Below are 12563 nucleotides of genomic sequence, written 5' to 3'. Positions count from 1 at the left end.
ACAAACAAGCTCACATGAAAGCTACCAGCATAACCGTGTTCAGGGCTCAGGCCCAGAGTTCAAGGACTGGAAAAATGTTACCACTGCTGGTATTTGTTTCCGTAAATATGAACCGTTTTATATAAGATACCAAATCAATCTATTTGCAGTAGCTAGATTAGGACTTAAATTTTAGTGGGTGATAAAATGGCTCCTTGGTTGAATGTTAGGAAGAGATGTAGGTAATCCATGAAAGGGAGATTTTGTTGTTGTTCGAGGTGCTTGAAGTCTGGACTTGGACACTGTCCCTGAACTCTTCAACTCAAGGTGAATGCTCTACCACTTGAGTGACAGTGCCACTTCTGGTTTTCTGATTGTTAAATGGAAATAAGGGTCTCAGGGTCTATCCTGCCCAGGCTGGTTTTGAACTGTAGTCCTCAGATCTCAGCTTCCTGAGTAGCTAGGATTACAGCTGTGAGCTACTAGCACCAGGTAAAAATGGGGGATTTTTAGAAATGAAAATCCACCTCTTCACCTGTGTCTAAACCTCAGATATTACTATTAGAACACTTCACCTTCACCTCATTTCATCAGACATTTGTAAATTTTCTCTTTTCCTTCATGTGGGAATACTGCAGTCAATATCAACTCAGCTGGGGGACTGGATCAATTGTATGGTAATTGCTAGCACCTAATTTAAGAACTTTTACATCAGAAGAAATGAAACCCTTACTTGGAATAATTGTTTTCTCTTTTTATTACAAATCTATGCTTGATTATTCCCTAATGTGATATTGGACTTCCTAATAGAGTGATGAAATTTTCTTTATTTTCAACCTTCTCCCACATGTGGTCAAATATTTAAGAATTCAAAGATTTGCACTGAAAATTGATTTAGCTGACTTCTAAGAAAATGTGCATTTCTGGAATTTGTTCTTCTGTCATGTTCTTACATGCACAAGCTTTCAATGATTTATTTTTACTACAAGGAATTCTACTTTCCAATCTTTGTGTGACCAATTTTAGTCTGATCAGTCTTTCTGATCCTCTCTCTTGAGTCTCATTTGAGTATGCCTCATAAAAAAGATATTAGTTATCAGCTAAATGATTCTCAGCTTCTGTTTTTTGCCTGACTTCTTTTAGGCTGTGATAGCAATCCTGCCTGGATGTGCTTACTGGAGTGTGTGTGTGTGTGTGTGTGTGTGTGTGTGTGTGTGTGTGTGTGTGTGTGTGTGTGTATTTTGTTTTAGATATCTAGGATTACTATTCAAGGTAGTAGTTTCTCTGGGCCCCTGTGATCCCCTGGCCTAGAGTCAATGAGTAATACTCCATACGATACAAAGAACAACTGACTAAATTCCTGTTAATTGTCTCAAAATGAGGCAATCAGGCATCCTTGCAAATCCATCAATAATGCTTTGTAACCACTTACAGAAGTCGTCTATCAAGATGGCTTTTCAAAGTTGACTGTGAAAAATATTCATTCCTAAGTAGGCACCATAAAGCAGATCACATTCCTGGGATCAGACTTTTGGAAGGAAGGTTCGCCTTCCTTCCGTCTCTTATGATAGTTCAAACCATAATATTCTTCAGTTGTGGCCAGCCTGGAGCACATATTCCCAAGAATATTCTGTAGGGCTGGGAAGATGGCTCAGTGGTAGAGTGCTTGCCTTGCATGCCTGAGGCCCTGGATTCGATTCCTCAGCACAACATAAGCAAAAAGAAAAAAGCCAGAGGTGGCGCTGTGGTTCAAGTGGTAGAGCACTAGACTTGAGCTGAAGAGTTGAGGGACAGTGCCCAGGCCCAGAGTTCAGGCCCCACGACCGGACTCCCCCCCCAAAAAAAAAAGAATATTCTGTAAATATGGGGTAAATACTTGTCTACTACAGACTGATTTATCTTGCTTTTATCTGTTGTTATTTTCATTACTTCAAACACATGGATAATTCATATTGGGATTAGACAAAGGATTAATGGAATAAACATTCAGTTTACTTTCATATATCCAATATAATACACTTAACCCGTAATGGACAAATAAATTCAACTCTAGAAACAATGTCAGGAATATAAAATAAGCTTTAATACGTATAATCTGGCACACATAAACCAACATCTACAGAAAAATTCAGTCTCTCTGTAAATATTTATTTGGTATGAAATAATAAAAATTTAATTAATGAATATCACTTTGAATTATCATCTGAAATAGTCCTCGTGTATATAATTTTAAATAATTTTATAGATGTCACCTAGACAAGAACTTAACATGCATGTAAAAATCAAATTTCCACAATTTAAGCTATATGAGAGGGATCATACCCTCGTGTACTATGTGGTGTGAATTTTACCACAGTGCTGAACTCTTCCAAATAATACCAAGGGTCATGTGTAATAATTTATTATTTGATGTGAAGATGATTGCTAAGTGTAGAATACACTTTGAATTATTACATTAACTCACAGAAATGAAGCAATGATTTGTTATTTGTTCAAATTTAATGCTTCTCAATTTTACAATTCATTAAATATATTATTAAAATTATTTTCACTTTCTTCTTTTCTATAGCTGATGAAATTAAAATTATATATTAACCATTCAATGTTAAGAAATCAATAATAAGTAAACTATTATTAAAACAATATACTATTAAACTGTGATTTGAATTATACTTCTAACAAATTGTGATGTAAACAAGTCAATAGAATTAAGGGTGATCATTTTTAAACTTAGCAGCTTGTTATTTTTTTTAATTTTATTTTTTGGGTCCAATCGTGGGGCCTGATCTCTGAGCCTGGGTGCTGTACCTCAGCATTTCAGCTCAAGGCTAGCGCTCTACAACTTGAGACCCAGCACCACTTCCAACTTTTTTCTTTTTGCTTATGTGGTGCTGAGGAATCGAACCCAGGGCCTCAGGCATACAAGGCAAGCATTCTAGCACTAAGCCACCTTCCCAGCCCAGCAGCTTGTTATTTATTTCCTAATTGTGTCATTTGTTATTCTTGGTCCAAGTCATCCCTTTATCTTAATTGTTTAGTTTTCTATTTTATCTCAATTGGTTTGCTGATTGTGCATTTTGTTTTCCCTTTTTAATGACCGACATGAGGCTGAAAATCTGTATGCTAGTTTCTTACTTCCTACATTAAAGTCAAATTACTGCTCTCCCCAGCTGTTCTACTCTATGATACTACAGTATTTCCCCCACTCCCATCTCCTGTATGCTGGTCTCATATATTTTATTTTTTATTTAAATTTTATTGTCAAGGTAATGTACAGATGGGATATAGTTACATAAGTAACGTAATTAATTTATTTCTTTTCTAACTTGTTAACCTTTCTGTAGAGAGCTGCGAGAGGCCGCACCTGGAAGATGGTGCCGGTTTCCGCCCTCCGCCTTCCCGATGGCGAGTGGTCTCTGTGGTAAACAACTCCTGATATGGCTAAGGCAAAGAATCTGGCTTGCTTCCGTGCACCTGAACCTATTGGTGGTTCCCACGTGGCGTATCAGGGTTGGCTACCCAGCGGGTACTTAAGGCTGTGGGGAATTCTCCCCGGGGTTGGGGTCACAAGATTACTAAAAGGTCCTGAATAAAGGGCAGAGAGAAGAGTCCGGTGTCGCGTCTTCCTTGCTGGTCGAGGCGGTAGCGACACGTGGTGGCCCGTACGGGGAACTCAGCCATAACCCCAACGAGGACTCAGAACTCTCTGCGGTCAGGGTGGTGCACTGCTAAGTCCCCAGGTAAAAGGGGAATCCGCGACAAAAGCGGGGGTAAGTCCCCAGGTAAAAGGGGAATCCGCCACAAGAGCGGGGAGTAAGTTCCCAGGTAAAAGGGGAATCCGCCACAAGAGTGGGGAGTAAGTTCCCAGGTAAAAGGGGAATCCGCCACAAGAGCGGGGAGTAAGTTCCCAGGTAAAAGGGGAATCCCCCACAAGAGCGGGGGGATTTTTGCTCTTCTCGGTAGATAAAGAGAGATTGAGAACCCGGGGCTAGTCAATAGAGTAGCCAAAAGTGAAAGTAAAAGTTTGTTTACCAGCATTAAATGTTTAAAACATGGGCGCTTCTTTTTCACACCCAATTTTTTTGGCTCTCAATGAGCTACTGCACTCAAAAAAGTTAAAAATAAAAAAGAGTACTTTAGAGAGATTTTTGAATGAATGTGACACCGTTGCCCCATGGTTCGCTGTCTCTGGAAGCCTCACCGTGGCCTCTTGGGAGAAACTAGGGAGGGACCAAGGTTTTGCCTCTGAACAAGGAACGCTTAAGAGCGGAGTGAGACCAATATGGAAACTGATAAGAGGCTGTCTCGAGGACCAGCGTTGCAGTGAGGCGGTAGAGAATGGTCAGGCCGCCTTAGAAATGCTGCAGGAAGAAAGATCAGAAAGGGCAGACAGCGAAAAGGAGGAGAGCAGGGGGGGGTCATACCCTGATTTTGCCGAACTAGAGACCTCTGAGTCTACAGACTCAGAGGAACTACAATCACTCATAGAACAAATAGAAAAAACAAAGATAAGAAAGAGGAGGAAAGGGAAGGAGAGAGAGGACCCAGATAAAGACGAATGCATGCCCTCTGTGCACCGCCCCACACCTTCAGCCCCTCCGCTCTATGCGGAGGACCCTGGAAGTGGCAGCCCCGGCTGTTCTTTCAGCCCAGGCGTGTGGAAAGCGGTCAGAACCGAGTTACATCTAGCCTGTCCAATATTTCAGGATCCACAGGGACAGCGGTTTCATGAACCCTTAGTTTTTAAGGTTATAAAATTTTAGCGGAGTCTGTGCGGACATACGGAATCACAGCCTCCTTTACTGTAGCCCAGGTGGAGGCCCTAGACATTGCATGACACCCAGTGATTGGAGTGGGCTCGCACGAGCTTGTTTGAGCCCAGGTCAGTATTTAGATTGGAAGGCCTTTTTGATTGAATTTGCTAGTGAAGAGGCTGCAGCCAATCAGGCTGGGGGAAACCCAGCTTGGGACAGAGATAGGCTGCTTGGACAGGGGAGATTCGCCAATCAGCAGATAGGCTACCCGGTTCAAGTTTATGAACAAATCAATAAAATTGGCATAAAGGCATGGAAGGCCTTACCAAATAAAGGCGAGGTGAATGGCAATCTCACCAAAATCCTGCAGGGCTCTACGGAGCCGTTTTTGGACTTTGTTGCCCGTATGGTCGAGGCTACTGGCAGAATTTTTGGTGACCCAGATGCAGCCATGCCATTAATTAAACAGCTTGTTTATGAGCAGTGCACTAAGGAATGCAGAGCCACCATAACCCCATATAAGAATAGGGGACTAGAAGCATGGATGAAAGTTTGCAGAGAGCTGGATTAGCTGCTGCTGTGGTGCAATTAACCCAGAAGAATGGGGCTGGGAAGCTGGCTCAGTGGTAGAGCACTTGCCTTGCATGCATGAGGCCCTGGGTTCGATTCCTCAGCACCACATAACCAAAATGAAAAAAGCCGGAAGTGACGCTGTGACTGAAGTGGTAGAGTGCTGGCCTTGAGCTGAAGAGCTGAGGGACAGCGCCCAGGCCCAGAGTTCAGGCCCAGGAAAAAACCTATTCAAAAAACGCTGCAAATTTGTCTAAACAATTGTCTAGTTATATTTTAGGTAATTGAACTGGGGAGTTCGACAGGCTGATGGAACAGCTCAGGGTTGTCATCGTCATGGTGAACTCGACCTGAGTGGATACCGGATTGGCGGAGGGGTTATCTTCATGGATCTCCACTGCTATGATTCATCTCAAGGAGGGGGCGGGTTTGGGAGCCCTGATAGGCCTCCTGGTGTTAGCCTCCTTGGTATGTCTGTGGTGCATTTGCCAAATTAGAGGTTCTCAGCGTCGCAGTGCAGCCATGATTATCCAAGCCTTTACACTCATTGGAGCAGGTCAGTCCCCCTAAGCGTGGCTTGCCACCCTAAAACAATGAACACAGATTGCAAAGCCAAAGTACTGCAGTCGAGAGGCATGAGTTTTGCCCTCGAGGAGAGCATGTTTGGTTGCACACGGGTTCGATTCGCCTTTTCCCGTCCTTGTGAAAAACGAATCAATGGACAGGCTGAGTCATCCCTAGAGAAGGTACCCTCTGGGAGAAGGCTTGTATGCAGTCCTTGCAATTGCACAACAGGGATCAGACCTCTGTTCTCATCTGTGTTCTTTAAACAAAAAAGGGGGAACTGTAGAGAGCTGCGAGAGGCCGCACCTGGAAGATGGTGCCGGTTTCCGCCCTCCGCCTTCCCGATGGCGAGTGGTCTCTGTGGTAAACAACTCCTGATATGGCTAAGGCAAAGAATCTGGCTGGCTTCCGCGCACCTGAACCTATTGGTGGTTCCCACGTGGCGTATCAGGGTTGGCTACCCAGCGGGTACTTAAGGCTGTGGGGAATTCTCCCCGGGGTTGGGGTCACAAGATTACAAAAAGGTCCTGAATAAACTGCAGAGAGAAGAGTCCGGTGTCGCGTCTTCCTTGCTGGTCGAGGCGGTAGCGACACCTTTCCCCTATTTTTCTCTCTCTTCACTCCCAACGCCCACCCCAAGATTATTTACAACATATTGACTTGTGAATACCACTGTTGCATAGGTTCTCCCTTTGTCCTTTGTCTCACCATTTTGTTTTTTTTTTTTTTCTTTTCCTTACCTAGTTCAGATCAACATATTTAAAATACCCAGGGTATCAAAATCAAATACAGTGACTACAGGGGATAAACCATAGGTGGGGAAAACACAAAAACATAAAAGGAAATCACAGTACATTAAGAACAACAACAACAAAGAACATGTCTTGGAGTTCATTTCACTTAGAATCACCTTATACAATCATATGTACATAGCTATTGAACTATTCTGCTCATCTACTAAGATTATCCTTGATGTACACAATAATGCTCCCCTATTACCCAGTAATCCCACTTCTGGGCATATAACCAGGTGATCACAAACAAGGCCACAGTAAAGCTACTACTGTGTATCACAGTAATATTTACCAAAAATGACACACACACTCCCACACACACACACACACACACACACACACACACACACACACAGATAAACGCACATGGAAAACTATGCTTCAATCACAAAGAATGTGACCACCTCATTTGTAAGGAAATGGAAGATCTTGGAAAAAAATCATATTAGTGCAGACTTAAATCATATTAGCCAGACTTAAAGACACATAAGTCCCATGGTTTCATTTGTAAGAATTAGTTTACATGAATGATAATCTCATGTATTTTAATTTGACATTTTGTTCTACGTTGAGCATGCAACATTATTGCTATATTTTTTGTTATTATTTCTGCAAATAGGCAGGTATACTTAAAGAATTACATTCATCTTATCCATTATTGAAGGAAGAACAACTAAAAGAGTAACCACTACTAGGAAGAACAACTCCTACTTACTTAGCTTAATTCTTATATAAGGCCAATGTTGTCCCCTGTATCCTCATGTTGTACATTACAACTCTATACCTGGTCATAATGTATATCTAGTATCTTATGCATTGTGAACTAAATGCCCGAACTAAATGCTTTACTTTACAAAAATATTCTGTCAATGTTTGAGGATGGTTTTTGTGTATGTGTGTGTGTGTGTGTGTGTGTGTGTGTGTGTGTGTGTGTGTGTGTGTGTGTGTGTGTGTTTACAAAGATCAGAACATAACATTTTTCTTCATTTCGAATACATCTTACAGGTCATTGTAAGTTGTGGGTAATGGGAGCAGTCTCTTGTTATTTTAAGGATGAAACAGAAAAAGATATTTGTGTATGTACCACAGTTGCTTTATTAGTGTCGTTGAACACTGAACTTCGATTTACATCTTGGCTGTTGTTGTGAATAATGTGAATAACAATGAACTACAGATATATTTATGAATTACCCAGAGAGAAATAATCACATGATTGGTGGGTCAGATTATATTTCAAGTATGATTTCTTTAGAAAACTGCATACTACTTTCTACAAGGAAAATACTAACCTGGATTTTGACCAAGAGTGTAGAAAATTTCCTTTTCTTCACACTCTTACCAACATGATTACATTTTATTCAAAAGGTAATAAAGGGCAAGTTTTTACTATCTTCAGTACTCTAGACTGGCTTAAGACCGAAATCCAACCTCCTAAATTCTTGGAATTAAAACCTTTAACCACCACACCTTGTTCCTTTGATTTTTTTTGATAAGAGTTATAATAGTTATAAAGTAGTATCATAGTAATTTTGAATTACATTTCTCTAATGACTTCTCACAGCATTAAGCCAGCACAGAAGTTGTATTAAAAACAACTGTGTAAACCCACTGGTGATATAGAGGGGTTTATGGAAAACATGTCTATTGGAACTTTTGTCCATTTTTAATCAAGTTTATTGTTAATCTCATCTTTAATCTCTCTATACAAAAATAATTAATTCAAGGTAGTAAAAAGGAAAAAATTAAGCAACTCCTAACATTTTTCAATTTTCAATAACATGATATTGCTTAAATCATTTTCTGTTTATGCTTGAGACTATATAACAATTTAGTCAGATCTTTTACATATCTATATGTATTTTATTTATTTTACATTGATTGCTCTTTCCAAAGCCTGCGTGTCTAATTTTGGTTTCTTTCAGTCTTAAGAAGTTCAGATTTCAAATTCATGAATAAATGGAAGTAAGCAAACAAAAAAATACAGTTCCTCTCATCTGATAATGCCTCTACAAGAATGAGAAAAGAGTTCATCATTCTAAGGACCCTTAATTCTTAAGATAACATTTGCTATAATGCTAATGTTATTACCATTTTAGTGTTGGGAAAAATTGTAATTAAAGGCACTAAGTGCATGGCCCAAGACACACAGTGAGGAAGAAAATGAGTCAAATTTTCCAAAAGTCTTCCAGCAATACACAAAAGGTAGATAAATTCTCTCCATTCTCTGATACTCTCAATTCAATATTCATACTGTCCAAGAAATAATAGCATAGCAATTATTGCCCATTTTTACATTTTGTCTTCAACACAGACTGTGTTGGTGACATTGGGTTATCATGCACAGAGCTGAGCTTATAAATTATGGTCCAAAGAGAGGCAAATTTCTTCTGTCCCATAGTTTCAGTATCATTTTTAAAAAGTACTAAATGTTTTAAATATCATCACTTACTGTATTTTAATAATTCAAGAATGAAAAATTTCACATATAATCACTGCAAAATGCTTTAAGACAAGGAGATGATAAAACAGGCCTCTGTGAAGTAAATTTTCTTCTACTTTTAAAATTATTCTGAAAGCCTGGTACTGGTTTGTCACACCTATAATCTTAACTACTCGGGATACCTATTAAGGAGCCTGAGATCTGTGGATAATATTTGGAAGTCAACAGGACAAAATAAATTCATGAGATTATTTTTCAAAATTTTAACGAAATAGCAAAGGGTCAGGAATGGAGATGTAGCTCATATAGTAACTCACCAATCTAGAGAGAAAGACGTAGCAAGATATTGAAGCCCTGATTTCAAACTCTGAGCATGCCAACACGCAGGAATGCACACACACTCACTTTTTCAAAATATCTTCATATCAGTGTTTTGCATTAATTTCTTTGTTAACGATATTATAAGGGTAAAATGGGCTTCATAAACTCTTCCATCTCAAAACATTTTTATACATTTTTGTTGTAAAAATACTGTACAGAGGGGTTATAGTTATATGAGCAAAGTAATAAGTACATTTCCTATCAAGCATTGTTACCTCCTCCTTTGTTTTTCCCCCACCATTCCTTCCCTTACACCTCCACAAGTACACTCCTCATACCCCAAAGCCCCACCAAATGTCCCTAGCCTAAATTGTAAAGTTCCTTTTTCAAAATAATGTCTTGTGCATCTATTGTTATACAATGGGTCAAACTGTATTCCTATTTAAGCATGTTGTTTTTTCCCTTTCCCTTCCCAAATTAGAGAAGTGTACATTCAAGATGCAGGTGCACCAACATCAAATAAAGTGAAAACAGGGTTATATTGTTGGGGAGGAACGTATAAAAAAGAAAAACAATCACATTGTACATTATAAATACGTGAGAAACAACAGCAATAAAGAAAAAAAACACTTGTGTCTCTATCTTGGGGGTTATTTAGGTTAACATCAACTTATCTAGTCATATACACATAAGCTTTCAACTTTTCTGCTTATCCCAGACATATACTAGTTATTACAAATAAGGGATTCAATGGGACCTATGTTTCTTTGGACTTGGCTTACATCAGTTAATATAATTTTTTTCCAAATCTTTCCATTTCCTAACAAATTGAGCGTTGTCATTCTTTATGATGGAGGCATAGAATTCATATATATATATATATATATATATATATATATATATATAGTATATGTGTGTGCATGTGTGTGTACACACAAATACACACAGAACATTTTCCTTTTTTGTTTTTTAGAGCAACTTAGTTTTCCACCTTCATCATTTTTTCAAATGTTTTTATTGTGATTAAGTGGTTACATACTTTCCCAAATTTCACAATATTGTGGGATAGTGATGCTTAGTTTAAGTCACAAACACATTCAAACTTCGATGGAGCAAATTGTCTATTATGGTCTACAACATTTATGAATTCTATGAGCTTTGCAATAGAGTTATTTCTTCCATATGTAAACTTTTTTGTTTTGAAATATGTATATTTCTTTTGTATTGCATAAGCGTCAGCTGTTCCCTCTTTCCCACTTGTTCCCTCCCTCCCTCCAGTGACATTGAGTTGCTTAGTTCATTTTGGTCAATGTCCAGTGCAGCTGATGGATCCCACTGTTGTATGTTTTTCCCTGATTCCCTCTAGTTCTGTGTCGTCCTCCTGGTTTCCCTTCAGTGTGCACATATGATCAGCAGAATGGGGTTATTTAGTAGTGATTCGACCAGATGAGTGGAAGTTCTTGGTTTCTTAAGTGTTGTTAATTTTGTCATATCACCTTACATTTTGGATTTAACATCCGCTTATCACGGAGACCATGTGCCATTTGTCTCTTTGATTTTGGCTCACCTCGCTCAACATGATTTCCTGTAGCTTGATTGATTTCCCTACTAATGCCATTAATTTGTCTTTTCTAATGGCTGGAAAATATTCCGTTGTGTATAGTTACCACAGTTTTTTGATCCATTCATCTCTGGTGGGACATATGGGTTGTTTTCATATCCTGGCTATTGTGAACAGTGCTGCAATAAACATGGAAGTGCATTTGTCCTTGAATATTGGTACCTGTTGTTCAGGATAGAGGCCTAGAAGTGGTATGAGTGGGCCATAAGGAAGGTCAATATTTATCTTTCTGAGGACTCACCAGACTGCTTTCCAATGTGGTTGTGTAAGTGTACATTCACACACACAGAGAGACAGAGAGAGAGAGAGAGAGAGAGAGAGAGAGAGAGAGAGAGAGAGAGAGAGAGAGAGAGAGAGAGAGAGAGAGAGAGAGAGAGAACATTTTATTGATCCATTCTTCTACTGAGCAGCATCAGGGTTGGTTCCATATCTTAGCTATAGAAAATAATGCTACAATAAACATTGTTGTGGTGGTAGTTTTAGTATGGACTGGTTTGTGATCATTTGGGAGAATGCCCAAAAGTGGGATTGCTGTATAATAGGGAGCTCTATGTGGAGGCTTTTGAGGAACCTCCAAACTGCTTTCCAAAGTGGATGAACAAGTTTACACTCCCACCAAGAATGCAGTAGGCTCCCTTCTGGCCATATCCCTTCCAGCATCTGTTGTTGTAAAAATATGGAACGATTCACTAATTTGTGTATCATCCTTGTGCAGGGACCATGCTAATCTTCTCTGTATGTTCCAATTTTAGTGTGTGTGCAGCCAAATTGAGCACAAAACATTTTTATAAAGAGTAATTGATTTTCTTAAACTAGACAATTCAACAAAAATAAGTTCAAAAGAATTGTGAAATTTTAGAACCATGTGTTTCTTACATAAGCACACATTTAAGAATAAAGTCAAGATTGACATATCAAAAACAAAATAATTCCAGATATTTGTTGTTCATGAGATTTGTAGGAGGAAGAATTCAATTATTCTACAAAAGGCACTTGTCATAATGATCATTGCAGCAAATGTTAAGGTTTGTTAAAAGTTTTAATGTTTTAAATATGTTTAATTTTGGGATTTGCTTATATATGGCAAAATTAAGACTGCTTGGCAGGTCATAAAAATTTTTGATAAAGTATATAATATTTCTGGTAGCATGTACTAGTAAGTATGTACATTTCAGATTTTATAGAAACTTTACTAATGAGAAGTTGCAAAGACTGTGTAAAGAAGCAGTTAAGATTTTAAGTTAAGATTTTAAGTACACAGTTTCTGTTAAATCTTCAGGGCTCCTTTACGTTATATGTTAGTGATGAACAAATAATGATATAATCCACATACAAATGATGAGATGAACTATAAATAGTAATCTTAGTGAGTAAATTTAAATGCTACTTATAGCTTTATCCAGTTTTAAATGTACAGGAATATGAGAAAATAGTAAACTCTACTATGTACACTTCAAATACTGAAAACCCTGGTAATTGTTTTGTTTTTTATTTTAGTAATCATTAATATTTAATTATTG

General features: G+C 38.6%; 1 non-coding gene across 1 annotated transcript; it reads right to left on the bottom strand.

Annotated features, from left to right (window-relative positions):
- Positions 1–11713: 11713 nt before the first annotated feature.
- On the bottom strand, positions 11714–11819 carry LOC138829384 (U6 spliceosomal RNA). The gene has a single exon (XR_011372569.1). It is a non-coding gene; the product is annotated as a U6 spliceosomal RNA (small nuclear RNA).
- Positions 11820–12563: the final 744 nt, after the last annotated feature.

Source organism: Dipodomys merriami, unplaced genomic scaffold (assembly GCF_024711535.1).
Source record: "Dipodomys merriami isolate MVZ:Mamm:240054 unplaced genomic scaffold, mDipMer1.0.p SCAF_170, whole genome shotgun sequence".
Classification (NCBI taxonomy): Eukaryota; Metazoa; Chordata; class Mammalia; order Rodentia; family Heteromyidae; genus Dipodomys; species Dipodomys merriami.
Note: the sequence above shows the minus strand (reverse complement) of the source record. Positions and strands in the feature narration are given on the sequence as shown.